Here is a 20,121-nt window from a genome sequence, read left to right as displayed (position 1 = left end):
AACTTTGATGCCTTACTATTAGCAAATGATACGAAAGCGTTTTTACCTTTAGTGCGTGGCACTCGTCATAAGAACGTAGCTGTTAAATTAATCGTAATAAGACGGGCGTCTTTCACCAGTAATTCCCGTTTGTTGTTTATCGAGTCAGCACAAAATGAAACCCAGTAAATTGTGCAGCCATACCGGCAGTTTGTGAAGAAGGTCACGTTTCTGGCGCGAGGGCATAAACATCAAACTACGAGGAACGAAAAGCGATGAAACCCTCATTGGTTTCCATATAAGCTTGGTTTATTAGAAACAAAACTATATCTTGGAACAGAACGATACATACTGAATAGAATGATATACACTAGTACTAATTGAAATAAAACATTATTTACTACTTAGTTTTTAAAATAATTCACTTCAAGCATGTAATTAAATTAGTATTGCTTGAAATTAGTAGCTGTTGTCTTGTAAAGTTTATATTTTTGTTATATAATTTTTTCACTTATTACATAATGGTCATTACAGAAAAATATGTAAATATTTTTTTAATTATTAATATTACTAAGCGGTTGATTTAATGATGCAAAATTGTAAAGAGATCATTACTGTGCTACTAACAAATCTACTTATCATGTCTATCAGTTAACGGCTGCTAAACTATTTGATATTGTAATACAAAGTATCAAATTTGTCATTTACTGTTTACAAACAGTTATTATACGTACAACGCGTTTCATTTGCAGATATGTATATCTCCAGCAACATTTTTTTTTAATGAAATTTGGTTTAAAAAAATTAATGTGTTTCAGTAAAATAACTATCAAATCCGATATTTAATTTTGTTCTAATAGCATACGGGTAAAAACTATTAATAATAAACAATTTAGCGATTTTACTCGGTATTGTAAAGAAAACATCATGTTAAAATTGTTTACAAATTGACCGTGTAACCTTTACAACAAACTCCATTGATTTTGTGTTCAAAAGGTTAAAGGAAAATTTCTCACTAAAACGAAAAAAAGAGGTATCGGTAACTATGGCGGCAACGAGAAAAACTCAAAGTAAACAAAGCTATAAATAAATTAAACATAGTGCGGTCGTCAATTTAATAAAATTGTATGTAAGTTACCAACACTGCAATGGAGTTATTTTTTGGATTGATTGGTTTAAAAGACGGAATGTAATCTTATCAGGTTAAACAGCTTAATGCACTATTTTTCCGTTGCTAAAATTCTATACTTCATTACTTCTATTCTTCATTATGTCCGGTTATTTATTCCTGTTTATAGATTTATTATTCGGTTGTTTAGAAAAAAAAACTTGTAACTGTCAAGAGTGTCAAAATGCAAAAACCTAATATGTGTTTCTAACCCTACCTCTGTATTTGTAGCCACGCACAGAAAACATCGGAACATTACAGTTGTAATCATGAATCGCCAATCGCCAAACATGATTGTAGTCTCGAGAGAAAGAGTGGTTAGTGTTAAATAGTTTAAGAAAAAAGGATTATTCTGTCGACTCGTGTTAGAGCAAAGGCCTTGGGGACTACAGAGTTGGATTAATGTCTGATCCTGAGTAAAGCGAGCAAGCCATTGACAAATTGAAGCCAGGGCGGGTGTACAGCGCTGTGCCTCCGCTGCCCGGAGTTGCCGCTGGGCCGGCTTACGGCAAAGCCCAACCGGCGGCCAGATTAAAATCCACGAAATGATACAGCTTTTGCTCTGTTTTATGTTGTTTTGTGTAATATTGAAACATCAGTCAGTTCTGTAAACAGTCATGCCCGCCTTGTAGATACAAATTATTGCAACTTATTCAGATTTTACGATACAATGAGGTATTAGTTTTAGTGCGGGATTATTTTAAAAGTCAAATAAAATATCGTAAACGATTGGACTTATTAATAGCCATTATGAATAAAGACAATCTACCAGCGTGTGACACAATTAGAAAAAGATCTTTTTGAAAAAAATGTTATGGAAAAATTGTTTTGGGCACATATAGGGGACACGCCTGCTTGTTGTGATCGCTTGTTATTCCGATTTTGGAATTTTAAATTTCGTTATATATTGGTTGGTGAACACTTTTATTTGGAGACGTATTTAACATGTAAGACAAAATGATTAAAACTCAAACTATTAATTTAATTTCTAGCTTTTTTATACTAAATTTCTAGCCCATGATAATCAACATTAACATTCAGCTTTGTTGTACTTAGCCTCCTTCATTAATTATTACAAAAACTAAGGCAAAAACACTGAATTATTTTTGGTTCTTTGAGAATAGAAGAAATGCAATTGCACTCCCTTGTATCAAGATAATTGATATAATTAATAACCTAAAACTGATTTTATTAAGTGAGAATTATTTTGTCCGTACTACACAGAACCAAATTTAAAAAAATTAATTAACATGTTGCCATCTATACTTACATTACACTGAAAATATTAGCTAAAGTTGTAAAATAAAATATTGCAATACTTTAAATTAAAACTGTGATAAAAGAGTTTCATAAAGTAAAATACGAGCTACCAAAGAGTAGAGAATAATAGGAAAAGGAAAACAAACTAGTGTTGTGTTTAACTAAATAGTATTACAATGTTTGTTATTTATATTTTATTACATGTGATTTGTGCTGTATTAACTACATACTGCACTCAACGAACTATACTAGTGGAACGCGCACTGCCCATAAGCCACATGTTGTGTTTTCCGGTCGCACACAGCTGTGCGTTGCGGGTGTATCCATGGACTTGCAGGCACTTAAAGTGGGCAAGAACTCACCGAGTTGTGCGGCGATCAAACGGGACGATACGGCATAACGCCTTTTTCGTGCCAAAACACAAATCATTGTTGTTATTTGCGTTGTTGGCAACTCTTTCCTGTTCATTACATCAAGATGTCTGATCTGAGCATCTCAACTAGTTTTGTTTTCTTTTTATTTGTCAATGTTAGTAATGTTTGTTATTTCGTGACATGGTGAAGAGTTGCTGTGTGTAAAACTGCACGTCCAGATGGACTAAATGCAGCCACACATTTTTTTACAAGTAAGTTCTTACTATATTAACCATGTCAATATTTATTTGTATATTTCAAAATAGTAATTTCCACTAATATTATTTTTCTGTATTGCCAAATTGGGTTACCCAAATAATTAAAAATACGGTAAAACATGCTTATCACTCAATTATTTCATCCGCATTAATCCAAGATATCAATGTTGGTCGTTATAGCAATTATAAATGCATAAACTTATAAATCATTGCTAAAAAACAATACCTACTGGCTTACTCTACTTTATAATTATTGGATCTTTGTGATTTTCAGCTACCTGTATTTTATTATCTGTAAATTTGTTTGTTTTAGCTTTCCGTTGAATTATGACGATTTACTAAAAAAAGAGGATTACTGCGACAAAGAGAAAAAACTTTAAGCCAACAAAAAACATACTGTTTTATGCAGTAAACATTTTAACGAACATGATTACCATTTAATTTTGCCTGACACACTAAGAAAATGTCTCAAAAATGAAGCTGTTCCAACAATTTTTTTATTTTCCATCTCATACGCAACAAGCCATTGGAGAAACGAAGGAGGATTATTGTCAGAAAGAAGGCATCCATTGAGCTACCTAATGCTGATAAGTGTGATTTGGATTTGTCTTTGGATGATGAAATTGAGAGTGCCATGTATATCATGGAAAATTATGATAGTTCTAGTTTTAAGGATAAAACTTTATACTATATTTGTGACGTCATTGTTAGAACGTATTGAAAAATGTATTAAATGTAACGATTGTAATTCTGTTACTCCATGCCAATGATTCTGATCTTATAACACATTAACTTTTTATTGATTTTAAATCTCAGGGTAAATTAAGTAGATACAGTGATGATATATTGAAAATTGTAAAATATTGTTATTTGCTCAAGTTATCTCATACAAATGCGATCACTTCTGAATTTACATTGAGAGTTTTACTGGTAGTGTTTTCAAGGGGCATTTAACTTATGACGAATTCACTGGAAGCCACGAGTTATTTTTAATTAAAACTGTGACTAAATTATTTTTTTAAATAATATCTCATCACACATCGCAAAACTTTTGACATTAAAAAAATCCAACCTAGGAATAAAGCAAAAATTTGTAAAAATATTTTTTTTCTAACACATAGATTAAGTATGTCATGTTTGTACATTTTACGTAGATCACCGTGAAATAAAATACTGTCAATAAAAAGGTTGTTTTTTTTCGCCTGGGAAATATTTTAATATTCGTTTCCGACGTTATAAGTAAAATACCAAATCAAACTCTCAGTTATTTTTGATATTTTACAAACATCTGTTTTTTAACTAAAAATAGAAATCCACGGTAAAAAAACAGTTATTAACATTTGTAATAATAAATAAATTGTGGTATCTAACAATATTATTAAGTCTAGAATGCGTTTTAAAGTGATGTTTGATCATTACTCATTACTATAATACCTGCCATATGGGCGGAGTGAGTTCTTGCCCATTTCTAGCGCCTGCAGACTCGGAACGCAGCCCAGTATTTCGGCTCGGTTTCTCAGGCCCAGAGCGCGTTCCATTATTATAATTCGTTGACTGCACTCCAATAGTATATTTTAACGAATAATGTTGTATGTTTCACATGTGCATTAAATTAAAAATCTTATTTATTGAAGGGGATATTATAAATTCATGTCACTGGCATGCCTTTTATCTACGATACATATTTTTAAGGATTACGTTGGAAATATATTTTGTATGAGACATGATGAGGGTGTCAAGCGAGATGAAAGTAGCCATAACAGGACTGTGACAACTCCATCTGCACCGGTTATTACACTTTGATAGGAGGTTTCCCAATTCAATCGTATTGCTTGGTGTTGGGAGTCGGTAATTTTGTCGAGGATGGAAATCTCTAATATTGCCGAATATGTAAAAATTTTATGCATATAGTGCGTAAATATGTAACTGATTTAATTTTAAGACCTATATGTTCAACGAGTAGGTCTTCTTAAAAACGATGTTGCCTATTTTTATGATAAGCAATGGTTTTTACAAACATCAATTTAAAATTAACATTGTGTAAATGGTATCAAACAACTGCCTAATCTTCAGCACATAGCGAATTACACCGTCTAGTAAATTAAAATAGGGAGTATTTAGCACTATTTATTAATATTTCTTCGGTTCATTACTAATAATTTTTAATAACAATACCCCGTGCTGAAGTGGGTACGTGTAAAAGCGGTGCAGTGTGAAGTATAATACGTGTTCAGCTAAAGGCCGACGGGAACGCGAGAATGTGCGATAAGATTATTTGGCAGTACCCCTAATCAAATGAGAAGGTTAGAAGTGCTGCAGACTTGAGGCCGTGGCACTAACACGCAAGCTACGATAAGCACAAATTATCAGTGTTTGTTTATAAACAGCACTCTACCTACCTAGCACTCTAACCAAAACAGTCCAAGCCTCTGCACGATTGTGTTTCTTTACTTATCACCTCACGCTTTGTAGTGATTGGTAATGACTAACACACTATATGATTATCTTACAAACAGCACTCTACCTACCCGGCACTCTAACCAAAACAGTCCAAGCCTCTGCACGATTGTGTTTCTTTACTTATCACCTCACGCTTTGTAATGATTGGTAATGACTAACACACTATATGATTATCTTACAAACAGCACTCTACCTACCCGGCACTCTAACCAAAACAGTCCAAGCCTCTGCACGATTGTGTTTCTTTACTTACCACATCACACCTTGTAAGAATTAATGGTATTATCTAACATAATATGACAAATTTTCTTACGATACTGCCAGCGACATTTCGAGATTTTCAAAATAATTAATACTCCTTATGAAGTATCCTTTTTTAATCTGTACCTACATCGTTTAGCAAAACATAAAAATTAATATCTGCTCTAAACAAAGTCAAAACTGAATTTAACCAAATGAGATGAAGATTTTTAAATCTGTTTTTTCATAATTCATAATAATTCAAAATTTTATTATTACATATTGTTACATTTTTATAGCAATACTAAAGTAACAGGTGCCTATCGCATCCCTAAAATAGACGACCAACAGCTCTAGAACTAAAATTCTGTAACAAGCAGGCTGACCAACTTTTCTAAAAATAAATCAAATTAAAGACGAAAAGAGGACAATTTAAACGGGAAGTTTAATCAAAAAATGACAACAATAATAATGATCTCTTTTTGTTTAATCAGTTGTATCACTGATTTATCAAAGCTCCAAACATACATCGTTATTTATTTTAATGACATGATTATCATTTTTTATTATCAATGTTTTGGAATTTAGGTTTTTTATAAGGCAATTTCTTTTATTAAATCAATGTAATTGTATTGTTTGTAAATGAAATTTGCAATTATAAAGAAAATTGAATACCATTCGTTGCAAAAAGTCTAAGAATAAATTACTATTACCGGCAATAAAGCGAGGTTGTACTGCTGAATGATTTATTGCTGTAATAGAAGTCAGTTGGCAGCACTGAATTTGTTTGCTGGGCACACGTTCATTGTGCTGCAGCCAGCAGCAATAGTGCTCAACCTCCGTTCTTGCGCCGGGCGCCGCGCCGCAAATATTAAACACTATCAATCAATAGAACAGTGAGTACCAACATAATAACTCGTTATTAACCCGTCAGTTGGCAACACCGTCAATGTTTACTCTACCCTGTGGTACTCTGTTTGTAATGTTGGCGCACTTGCCTCCGATATTTACATGTTGTCAGACGTATCCTGGCCTTAATTACTTCCCAATATTGGATTCGATGCAATATATTGTATATTTCAGGAACTCATTTGTCACGAATTGTGAAATGTCGGTATTATTCACGTGATCACTGATCAATTACTTGGCAACATTGAAATTAATTACTGGGAGTTTATTCGTTTTTCCTGGGGTTACACACGACATTTGTATAGAAATTAATTTATAAATATATCCAGCATGTTGTTTGAACTTTTATAATAATTTTTTAATTAATGACGTGAATTCGTTCCAGTTCAGTTACACTTTAAATTTATTTTTATCAACTTATTTATTAAAAGACTTTAATTACAGATTGTTATTTTCAGACATAATTTTAATGGGTATGCAAGCTGAAATGAGAAATATACTTATCATTAGTAAACACACAATTACCTTATATTTCTTGTTTATATCATATTTACAATTATATTATTTTTGACTTAGAACCTTTTTGAATTAGTGACTGAACGTTGAGTTACGGAAGGACATGTAACTAACTTAGGATATAATTTTAGCGTTTTAGGATTTAAGAAGTTTTATTCGTCTATATGTGCGTCAGAAAAATACTAACAAGCCCTAGATGGTCGTTTCGTTGATAAAAATTAGGTAGCCTAAAGAAAGGTAACTTTTGAAATCTTTCAGTTACATAAAAATCAAAATTATAATTCTAAGAATTTGGTGTCTTTTAAGTATTACACACGCATTTCCTCGTATCCCTTATTATTATAAGTGTGTAATAATAAAAAGTAGGATTGGGAAGTTTCTGTACCAAATGGGCTGATTATTACATATACTTACTGATCATTACTATCCTACATGTTTACAATAACAATCATATTTGTGTAAAATATTATTTTATTATCATTTTAAATCTTAAATACAATACATTTTAATGCCTTGTCAATATAGTGTATTCTATAGGTACCAACAACAGGCTGTAAACATAACTGTATTGATATATAAACGCTGAAGTATAAAACGTTCCTTGTAATAAACTTCGTTGATTATTTGTAATTTGTGCATATTGCTGTCTATTTTTCGCATCGGATATTTTGGTCCAGTTGTCTACAAATGATAAAATTTTACAGTTGACTTACCTAATTACCTAAACGAAAGGTCTTCAAAATAGAGTAGTTAAATATTGGGAATTATGGTTTCACTTATGTAAATACAATGTAAAAATTTTATTACTATCAAATATTGTGTTAATGCGTAACGTCTAGGATTTTCCATAACAAATACGGGTTTATTTTTTTTCATGAATAAAAAAAAATTTTTTGAAATTAAAACAGGATACATCGAAAGAGAGAATATTAACTAAATGAACGAACGATACGACAATAATAATTAGTGCCGTGGCAATGCTACGGTTTGACCTTGAAAGACGCTTCCGAGGCTATTGTGTAGCGTGTGCGGATGCGTGTCCATGAGCTTTGTTTCCTATCGCATTGTGTTTCTATTTTCTATTGTTTCTAGGCCGTTAATCCTCTACTGGTGCAGAAATTCAAGAGCAGTATTTTCATATAGTATTGCATGAACACACTATTCCTAATTTGGGAGCTATTTATCAATGCTCTCTACGTATGCGTTGTTCAGGTAACAATGGGTGTATTTGTTAGAAAATTACGATGAATTTAAATTTAAACTATGATAGAATTTTTGGTGATACATAGTAGTACTAAAAACTACTATGACTATGAAGAGTTCAAATTTTCGTAAATTCTTTGCTGAAGCTGCACTTGAATCGTATGCTCTTTTAGCATACACTATACTACTTCATTTACAATTCAGAAGAACGTATTAAGTAAAAACCAAGTAAACAGCAGGTCATTGACTGGCAAGGAGCCAAGATGTCAGATAGCTGTGCTCCGTGTATTTAGGCGGCCCCTTATGTTAACTAGTTGAACAATATTGTCCGCAAATATTTGTCCCGAGGCCGCTTTTCATCATATTCACACACATGCTAATTTACTGGATATTATCTCTGCCTACTTTACACCACTTGTTACTCACTGCACATATGAATATTGAATGTAGCCGTTTGCTTATTTATTTGTCTTGGTAGTGCCAGCTGATGGGCACTCTAACAGAAGAAAATCCATTATTCATCATTCGGTAGAGCAATCTAAGCGACAAATATACTTATACGTGGTGGCTACTCAAAAGACAGTATCTAGTGGTGAACTTAAAAGCTATTTTATTAATGAGTTGTTTGATACGAGTAATGAATGAAAGCACAAATGAATGTTTTCCGCTACGCTTTTGGCGGGAGTCGGAGTGAATGGCTAGGACTGGCGGGACACGGGCACGCGGCCAATCGCAACTCTTTCATATAAGTGTCCAGTCGATGGAAATACTGCGGTAAAAATACACGGCTGCTGCGGGAGAGATCTCGTGTGATACCGCGTGGACATGTTTTACCCCACGACTGAATACCTTGCTGGAGTTTTGGAAATGCTTCGCCTATTCTTATATGATTTCTGGCTCTATTAATCGTTTCCAAAACAATCATAACTGTATACATTAAAAAAAATGTTGAATAATATAAAAGCTTGAAATAGTACAAAATAACATTGTATGGGATATTTTTAATTTGGTGGGCATAATTGACTATTACAACTACTTAATATTTTGTGAATGAAACTAGTCCTGTTGTGCAAATTCGTATTATCTTTGATAACTCTAAGATAATGTAATACGTACATTCTGTGAATTTGAACATACTACAAATTTTGTACAACTTTGGACATAATCGTTTAAAATTAAATCTTGATGTTGGGATGGTGACCAAATCCATACACTAATACGATTTCTAGACGGACCGTGTGTTATGGTGAGTTTTACAACCTCCAACGATCGAAACGCCTTTAGTTTTAACGAAGTGTTGCCGCTTAAATGAAAGAATGCCTTTCCAAACATGGAGCATGTAAAGTTTTGTAAAGAACCCTTCACTAACAAACCTTCCCTGAGGCTCTTTCCTTTGCAACATGTTTTAGTTTGGCCAAAGGGCCAAACTAAACAGGACACGAACAAGAGACCAAAGGGGATTGGCCTCTCCTTAAAAAAAGTATTCATCAAGGGTTATGACATACGTCGTAGAATAAAGATGGCAAATTTCGGGTATAATCTGTTTATCAATAAAATTAAACCACCACCAACCAAATTTGAAATAGTCCGCTAGTTGCTTGGTTCACTGCTTTATTCCAGGGCTTTGCCCCCTTTTGTTTGGATCGAGATCAATCCATATCAGTTGAGATCCCTACAGTAACAATACTCCGTGCATAAAATATTCTTAAGGCGGTTTTTATCCTTAAATTCTGTCCTCTTTGGTTCAGTTGAGCTCAATAACGAACTTATTTGTGGTATTGACAAGAGGGAGATTTGTGCAACATTTAACTAAACCTGGATGCTAAATACGACAACTGTAGTTATTGTAGACAGACAAGCGTTGTACCTATTCGCTGAAGTTCCATTGTTCAGCTTCACTTTGATCATCCAGAAAGTCATAACAACGTAATTTATTACCCATTAATGTAACGCTCTGCAGTATCTGATACTGTCGATCAGTTTCATTGCACAGCTATACAAAACATCTCTGATTGCGACTCACTATGAGATGTATTTTGTTCTGATACATCATTACTCCATTTACACCTAATAATGTTGTTCTTATTTATTATTATAATAATTGACATTGATTATATTTAATTTTACACGTTTTTATATGCCATGAGGTTGAGTTTTAGTTAGGTCTTGATATACTTAACATGGCCTCTACTTCATTTTATTACTAACGATAACATGCATAGTTACGAATTAACTCTCATTATAGTTATAGCAACAAAGAAACATATAGTTACCTCTAATAAACTACGTATAAGTTCCATGAACTGCTCAATGGACTGAGATAAGGATTAGTTTCATATCACACCTTGAAATAAACCCATTTATCATCACTATATTACATTTTATAAAAGATAATGTACTAACAAATCTTTCGAACATTGATATAATGCTGGTTTCCCTTGGCTTAGTTTATCATAAACCTTGTTAAAAACATAAGCCAAATCTTATCTTATTTTTTTGTTCGGTCCGTCAAATTCTAACGAATCCAGATAAGTAATTTAGTTCACCACTTCCATCCTAGGACTGCGCCCTCTTTATCACTAACTGAAATCAGGTAATCCGGCTGTATCCATGTATATGCGATTGGGTTGAATAACGACTTAATTTCCGTATTTCTAAAAAAAATTGTGGGCCAAATTGGTGAAAATCGTACTGAAATTACAGCTTCCGTACTCAGATCGCTACTTTCACCCAATTAATCAGATACGAGGAGACCAGAGAACCTATAAATGAGGACCTCGTGTATCTGGACATCGGCATAGAAATTGTAAGGATGGTTTTATCTGTTCTCTACTGTTGTCATTATTAAATTTTATTACTTCGTGTCCTTTAAATAACCTCCTTTTAAACTAGCTTTACCGTCTGACAACCAAAGACGGCCATACATACAGCAGTTATACCATACTGTGACAGTATCCCGTCATATATTAAGAGTACCTACTCATTGGTGAAATTGTTCTTTTGATGCACAAGAACTTAACAGATTTTAATTCACTTTATACACAATCACAAGATAACGGTTAATGAAGGAATAAGGCGCCTACACTACTTTGAATTCTTGTGGTGTGAGTACATGATTGGTATACTATGACATTCAATTACTCTCTTTATAGATTGATTCAAATCTTTTTATATAGCGCAAATAAATATTGACATAAATTACTCGTATTAGTACTGAAAGTTGACTGTTGACTTAGCGTCTGAAAGCCTTAATAAAAGTAAACATTGTTAGGAAACACAGTTAAATTGGTTTATTCAATGGCTATAAATGTAAGGTACTTTCCTAGTTCACTTCTACATAATGAGTTCCTCTTAAATTCCAAGACTTGTTCTATTCAAAAGTGTACAACTTTCACCATTGAATGAGCCTACATGTATTCAAGTTAGATCATGTTGGCAGAGAAGACCTTTTCTTCTTTACTTTATAGTTGTGCTAGTTAATTCCGATTAGTACCGACTACAAATTAATGATATATCAGTAGGAAGAAAGGCGGCACAAGAGAAATGAATAATTTGTATCAGTGTAGTAAAATTATTCATTTAATCTAAACAAATGAAGTACTTGGAGTGTTTTGTCGGGTTCCAAATTGTAAGGTTTAGTATAAGAAAATTAGTCAAATATTATACAGCTGTATTATAATTTGTATTTGTCACTTACATATAATATAAGTCGTTTTACTAGTTACATGAAACTTGTTAACTTAATGATTTATTAAACTATTTGAATTATTTTTTTAACATGTAATATATCTTTTTATTTATTAACGATAGATTTTTCATAAAAAATTATAAAATGTTACACCACGGGCTGTTTTATTGAAATAATACCCGGACACTCATGGTGATAAATACAATTACATAAAGAGCCAGGACCCGTTGTGAAGATATACAGTGCGTTGCGTGTGCCAGGTCTAAATTATTATGCGTTGTCGTTACGCGTCGCGTGTAAACCCAGCTCAGCGTTTTATTGGGGACGACGGACGCCGCGGTCACGCTTCTCTGTTGTCTTGATTTTAACTTGATTACGCCCGCCTATATTCCAAATACGGAAGCTAAGTTAATCCAGATTAAATTCTCACGAGAGGAAGTAGGGACAATAAAAACTGGGAAATGGCGTAATATTTTATATTTGTAACGTCTCATAAATCTGATATTAAGAATGGGTGTTTGGGCAATGAATATTTTTGGTACTTTTTGTCAACATCTATTTATTTTTGCGACTGCAGTAATGAAAAAATGGAATCTATGAATTGATAAGTTTTTTTTTAATTGATATATATATATATATATATATATATATATATATATATATATTCATTAAATTTGTATAAGAGGCAATAGCCTAATTTAATTTCAATAAACATTGAACCACAAAAAGTACTTGCTCCGCCGGGACTCGAACCCGGATCTCTCACTTGCCGGGTGAATGTGCTACTATTACACCACAGAGCCTTCACTTTTTAAGATTCAGTTATTTTGTATTTGGCCGTTTCTTTCACATATGTTTTTAAATAACCAAACTAACATATGATCGGAAGACCAAATACCTATCAAAATAATGACTTCTATATTTTACATTCATTAAATTTGTATAAGAGGCAATAGCCTAATTAAATTTCAATACACATTGAACCTATATATATATATATATATATATATATATAGGTATATATTATATATATATACACTAAATAAAATAATTATAATATGTCTTTTAAAATGTACTTAAATAAAACAAATGTTTAATTACCGGTACTATTTGTTTTCTATAACATGAAGCAATTATAAAAGCAATCTTCAGGTGTATCCACTTTTTATTTGTAAAAACAAAACAAAACCCTAGTAAAATATTTTTATTTTATTTTATTTTATTTTTAGTGAGAAATTCGTAATGTGTACATGGGCGCACAGATGTAAAATATGTTCTAACATATTGGTTGTTATTTCAGGATGGCCATGCCAACTGCGTTGTTCTACATACTGTGGACAGGATCTAAAGGTAAGGTATATACATTTTTAAATAAAGACTGTAAAAGGATAAGTGATACTAAAATTCCATCAACATCAACTCAAACATTTTCCTATAAGGTCGTTCAAGATGCTAAAAACCTCCATATAATTGTTAAATCTAATATAATTAGAGTCGAACCTTTGATTTGAGCTGATTAAATAGCCATTTGCCCTAATTGTTGTGCTTGCGCTTGGTTCTTGGTGGCACAGAGTATGTGGGCTCTACGGTCAAAAAGTTCTGTCCTGTTTAATAGCCATCGGTGATAAAAATTAATAACAAACACCTCCACTGCGATTATTGTCATGTGTAGACTTAAGGATAGCCGGGGAAGTATCATCTACTGTACTCCGTAGTCATGTTTTATCTTGATAAACCGATACAATCAGTATCGAAGTACTCTATAGAACGTAACGAGGCATTTGAAATCCTCACGGTATTTCATTACAGAGTTGAACCTTTGACCGTTTCACTCCGAAATCAATATCGTTCTAACTTGGACTAAGAGGAAGCTATGTACCAAGTATTAAATCTTAAGGAGCTTTCTATTAAGAACTATCGCACAGACGTGTGGGTGGATTACCAGACATACAGACAAACTGCCCTTTGACCTCAAAATCAATGTCGTATTTCGTTGGATAAAGAGTAAAGCCCGTATCAAGTCTCCAACGTGAAAGACTTTTTTTATCAAATATTATTGCACAGACAGACAGAGAGTGACCTTAAAATAAGGGGTTTTCTTGGACCAAGAGAAAACTTGGTACCAAGTCTCGAAGATCTTTCTATCGAAAGTTATCCCACAGACGTTTGGTATTTTTTTACCAGATATCTAATATTTACCTTTAGTTGCTCCTCTGGAGGTAAAGTTCGGACAAACCATCAAGATTTATAATGAATAGAACTTAACATTTATTAGTACAGACGAAGTAGAATCTAAATACCACTCTTTACAAACATTGCTCGTGTTCCACATAAAATCCTGTTCTCCGGAACTGCGCTAATAATACTAACACACAAGGGCCTGAAGTACCCTTTACTACAGCATTGTCAGTCCATGCACGACTTGAATAAATTATAGGACCTGCCACAGGTTACATCCACATTTTACTTTCACTCATTCTCTCGAATGTGCAGTACAGTACTACTAACAGTACCTCCACTGTGTAGTATTGCTTATGTGACCTTTAGATACTTCTGGAAACCTCTCCCAATGATTACGAAATTCCGATCAGTGATTACTTGCACTAAATGGACGATCCTAAGTATCCCTACTTGTCTTCTTACCGAGTACAGTGCCTAGTACCTAGTTCCTTCCTGTTTGTTGACCGGTGCCAAAATAAGCCAATTTTGGTGTGCACTTAGATGTAGATTGCTGTATTCTTTTAATATGCCGTCAAACCTGATATAAACATTACACCACTTTTATTTATTTCTTTGATTATCATCACACAATTTCATCTACAATAAATCTAATCTATGTTCCAAAAACACTAGTATCGATACTGCAGTTCCAAAGAATCCAAATTTTTAAAATAATTACTACATAACTTTATAAGTAATGTACAAAAAACATAAAGTATACCATACAATTTCGTTTCATTATTGGAATACAATATCATCTATTTTAGAACATTAATTCATTTCAATCTAAAGAATAAAGTAAGTAAATCTTGAAGGTATATATATTTTTTAGTCATCCACCGAATAAACTCAATATAAAAAAAGACTCAGAGTTTCGTAGTTAGAACTCCACCGCTATGTCCGATTAATAATTACTGTATAAAGCAAGTAATAAAAAATGCAGTATCAATTAAAAACATAATTTAAGACATACAGACGTATGTTTAAGCACACCTTCACTAACAAATGATCATGGAATAATGTATAATAACTGAATTCATTTACATATGTACAATAAAAGTATACGCTCATCTAAAATGTTAGATATACTATTTTCAAAGCGTTTGAACAACAAATATACGGTGTCATCTGGGTTAACACTTAACACTGTGACGTCATATAAGCCAATAACGCGTTTGACGGCAGCTCAAATTCAGTTTCCACTGGTTTGCATAAACGGATCATAAGAGCATTAATGCTTGTTCCAGAAACCTAGGAGACCATGATCTCATCACATATTAATACAGATTGTAGATGTGCACCTCCAATTCTGTGGCAAGGGGATATCCGGCTTCTGTTCATTTGCAATTGACTACCTGATCGATGTGCTTAGTCTATAAATGGAGATGTCTTCCAACCAAATCATCAGCGCTTGATGAGATTATTTTTATCCGACCATAACCCCTTTACTTTTGTAATGCTTTTTTAATGCTTCATTATCCAACCCCGCCCATTCTCGATATATTTTGAAATTACTAAAACATTTCGTTCATAAAGATTACGGTTGTTTTAATTTTCATTCAAATCGGGATCCATGTTACTTAAATTCATTAAACATCAGACAATAAAAATAATTTTTACCAGACTTTTTTGTTTTAGGGCGTGAGAAAATGTATTTGTGAAAAACTTAATTTAAAGGAACAAATTCTAAAAGATGCGATAATTTGGGAAGTACTTTTTTATTTCATCCGTATGTGGTGGTGCCATTCTTATGATAAAAAGAAATTATACCACGATAACTCGTGAGCATTATATATTTAAACTATAGCGTTCTTGATAATTATGTTAGCTCCTCAACAGGTGTAATATAAAACGTAAAAAGCTTTTGCTTACTTTAAATTTAACTTTTCTTATAGTATGCCAGGTGAAAAATAGTAGGTAATTACATAGTGAATAAGGAGAGAGAAATATCCCTGATTAATTATAGATAGGTTGTGTCAATTTAAAATGAAGATGGATATTATGTGCGGTGAGGTGGGCACGCTCTCGGCCCAGCCAGAGTCTATATACAGACTGTCCTGTCAATGGCTGTCCCGAGCAAATTGACACGTCCCGTACCCCCTCCTCCCCTCTCACCCTGTCCAGATATTGATATTGGCCGGCCTATATTAAGTGACGCGACGCCGACGCCGATATCCTATCTATCTACCGGTCTTCCAGCAAATCAAACACGTCTCGGCTATTTAGAGAAGAAAACAAAAATACACCTTTAGTACACTTAGAACTTCTCCCTAACTCTTAATTTTGTGTAAGTTTCTTTTTATTTATATATACTTATTTAAGTGGTTGTATGGAGGGAACAAAAACGTTATTCTGTATGTCCACAGCTAGCATTTCACAAATTACGAATTATTGATCAAAAGGCTCTTATTAATTATTGAGTATTAATTTCATTGCTTAAGACCTAGAGATTTGCTCCCAAAACTTTTAAGCTGGCGTACTTATGAGTCTGTGTGGCGACGAGTTTAGTCCAGGACACAAGAACAGTAGTTGCGAGATTAGTTAATGTTTACAATTAATACAATAGTAATTATGGTATCACTATTAGACACAATTGTATTATTAGTTACAACAAGCACCTGTGAATCCATTTACAGACATCAGTAAAAACGGAGCACCAGAATTGTTGATGCAGACCTAGCTGATCCGTACACAATGAGTACAGCAGTAATTATGGTGTAAGTACAGGATACAAGTATAGTAGTTACTAGACTAGCCGATCTCCTGACAGTTACAACAGTAATGACGGTTTCAGTACGATAAACTATTATAGTAGTTACGAGACTAGATGATCCGCTGTCAGTCACAAAAGCGATAATGACGGTTTCAGTACAAGACACAAATATAGTACGAGTAGTTACGCGAATAGCTGATCCGCTGGCAACACCAGAATGATGGTTTGACAACAAGAGCACAAGTATAGTAGTTACAGGACTATGTGATACGCTAATAGCGACAAAAGCAGTAATGATAGTTTCAATGCAAGACATAAGTATATTAGTTACGAGACTAGCTTATTCCCGGCAACCCAACAACGAAAATTATGGTTTAAATACAAAACACGAATGTGATAGTTACGTGATTAAGTGATCTGTTGACAATGTGATCTCTGGTAACAATTGCCATCGCTAGAGAACACAATTATAAAAGTGAAAAGATTCGCTGATCCGCCTAGAGAGGACACCAGTAACAATTAATAACCCTGGACTTGGGAAGATCACCTGACTATGAGAACTCCGGTAACAATCGCCATCGCTAGAGAACACATGTATAAAAGTGACAAGATTCTCTGATCCGCCTAGAGAAGACACCAGTAACAATTAATAACCCTGGACTTGGGCAGATCACCTGACAATGAGAACTCCGGTAACAATCGCCATCGCTAGAGAACACATGTATAAAAGTGACAAGATTCTCTGATCCGCCTAGAGAAGACACCAGTAACAATTAATAACCCTGGACTTGAGAAGATCACCTGACAATGAGAACTCCGGTAACAATCGCCATCGCTAGAGAACACAAGTATAAAAGTGACAAGATTCGCTGATCCGCCTAGAGAGGACACCAGTAACAATTAATAACCCTGGACTTGGGAAGATCGCTTGACAATGATGGATGGTGCTGCGCCATATAGCTACCCCTCTTACATGCTAGGCTACAGAGTTATCCAGCCTCCAGCTTCAATTGTGTTTAGTCTGACATTTAACAAATGGTATATTTGTATTTACTGTAGGTACAAATTATGTAATGTTGCCTACTCTATGGTAGTCATGTATAAATAACAAATATAAGTCATGTTTTAAACATGTAACACTCGTAACGTAATATTTACAAATAATGTGAAATTACAATGGACAGAACTATTTACTAACTGTACTCATTACGGAGTATCACATTGCACTAATTGTATGTGAAACCTCGTCAATTATCTAGGTGTACTACTGCTGCTAGATCATGTTAATTACATATCCAATATTCCATTTGTTCGTTAACAATTAATTATTGAACTAACAGTTGATTTCCATAATTTGTACAAAACCATGATTCATGCAAAACATTGCAATCATTAAAATGTATACATTGTATTGATTGTTGTGACGTGAAATTTAATCTTGATCTGTTTTAGTAAAGAATTGTTTAGTTTCAATGAGCCGTTCCTACCAATTTCGATATATATATATATATATATATATATATATATATATATATATATATATATATATCGTAAACCTTGAGATAAGTACTACGTTTCACATTTAATAATATGGTTTTTTTTATTTTACTCATATGTGTTATGTTTATGTTCAATAGTCCACCAATGGGGCAGGATGGAACCTCCAAGTTGTGCTCTTTTTGTGCTGAATGAAAACAGGTTAAATTTTTGAACAAATATCCAGATGTAATCGCTAGTTCATTATATCCTCCCGGGTGAGTTTGGCTAAAAATCCATTAAGGGAATACATCGCTGTATTAGAACCATATCCTTCACTATATGGTTGCTACTGAATAGTTCTTAGTTATTACAAGTGAAAATGTTACGCCAGACCGCCAGAACCTTCACACGCTGGATAACCTCCTGAACCCATCAATATGTCAAAAATAATTACCAACACGCTTATCGCTAGGCTGATAAATCAAATGTCGTGGGCAGATTCAGACAGATGGACGTCGCTTTACTTTAATAACGTTGAGTACCACGTCACTCGTATCGGTTCTTCTCCAGTAAAGTATGCTAGAAGTTTATTCTTGGTAATGAAAAGAGGCAATATTCTCTGTACCTCAACAGGTACTCAAAGAGTCCTGCTACACATCAAATCTACACCTAAGAATACACGTAATATTATTGACATTCTCCCAAAATCAGATAAAAGAGCTAGTAATGTGTTTAGGATTATTTGTCAATCCTTTGTTTGTTAGAGATTTAGAGCTATCCAGGCAAAAAAGCTCTGAAATACGCCGTCAACGTCTATTTAAACCAGAATGAGTGGGTACTATGATCTCAGGATGGATTGCTGCCCAATATCAGCACTGTCAGCTGGGATACAAGAGCTGAAGCCCTCTGGAACTTCTGGAACAAAAAAAAAAAAAAAACAAATCGCAAGACGTGTTCTTGTGACAACTTCAATAATTGAACGTTTGAATAGTTCTTCGCAGTTATATGAACATGCTTTCAGACGCTAGGCTACGTAATATCTTATTGAAACTATTTACAGTTTAAGAGAAACAAATATGGATTACAATGGCATTCAGAGAATTTGTTACGATAGTTAAATTTTTTAATAATTAGATTCTCGATAACTTTTCATTTCACGAATGCTTTTGGCTTAGTTATCGCAGGCAGGAAAGGTATATAGTCTAGGAGCTGAAAGCTAATTTGCATTGTTTTTTATCTCGAAGAATATCTCTTAAGAAAGAAATCGATGGTCATGCAAGCTAATTTTGGTAGTCGTAAGGGTTAAAAATAAAAAATGATAATTTTTTTCACATCATATTTTTCACACCGACCCTCAAACAAACCCTCAAATAGTAGTTATTCATCGTCAAACAAATAGATAAAGAGATCAGAATTCTTTACTTGGGCCCATTAACGGTCTGTATGGTTTAAACTTTATTTATATGCCGTATGGTTGCTTTTAGGTGTGACAAGGTAAGAAAAATATGATCTAAATTTCGAAAAAAAGTTTTGTATGGATTTATTTCTTAGGGGAAATTCATCGATGATTTCTATTATACACCTATTAAACCAGTTTTATGCTGATCAATTGTGAATTGGATGTCGGCTACTGGACTATATGGCTAAATATTGAT

At 33.5% G+C, this 20,121-nt stretch overlaps 1 protein-coding gene across 2 annotated transcripts in view; it reads left to right on the top strand.

The window, feature by feature from the left end:
* Positions 1–20,121, top strand: part of LOC124357504 (brain tumor protein) — a 279,318-nt gene that overhangs the window by 142,170 nt on the left and 117,027 nt on the right. For both annotated transcript variants that reach the window (XM_046809366.1, XM_046809365.1), the window contains exon 2: positions 13,355–13,404. The gene's annotated coding sequence lies outside the window, so the exon portion shown is untranslated. The remainder of the gene's footprint in view (positions 1–13,354; positions 13,405–20,121) is intronic.

This window comes from Homalodisca vitripennis, chromosome 3 (genome assembly GCF_021130785.1).
Source record: "Homalodisca vitripennis isolate AUS2020 chromosome 3, UT_GWSS_2.1, whole genome shotgun sequence".
Taxonomy (NCBI): domain Eukaryota; kingdom Metazoa; phylum Arthropoda; class Insecta; order Hemiptera; family Cicadellidae; genus Homalodisca; species Homalodisca vitripennis.
Note: the sequence above shows the minus strand (reverse complement) of the source record. Positions and strands in the feature narration are given on the sequence as shown.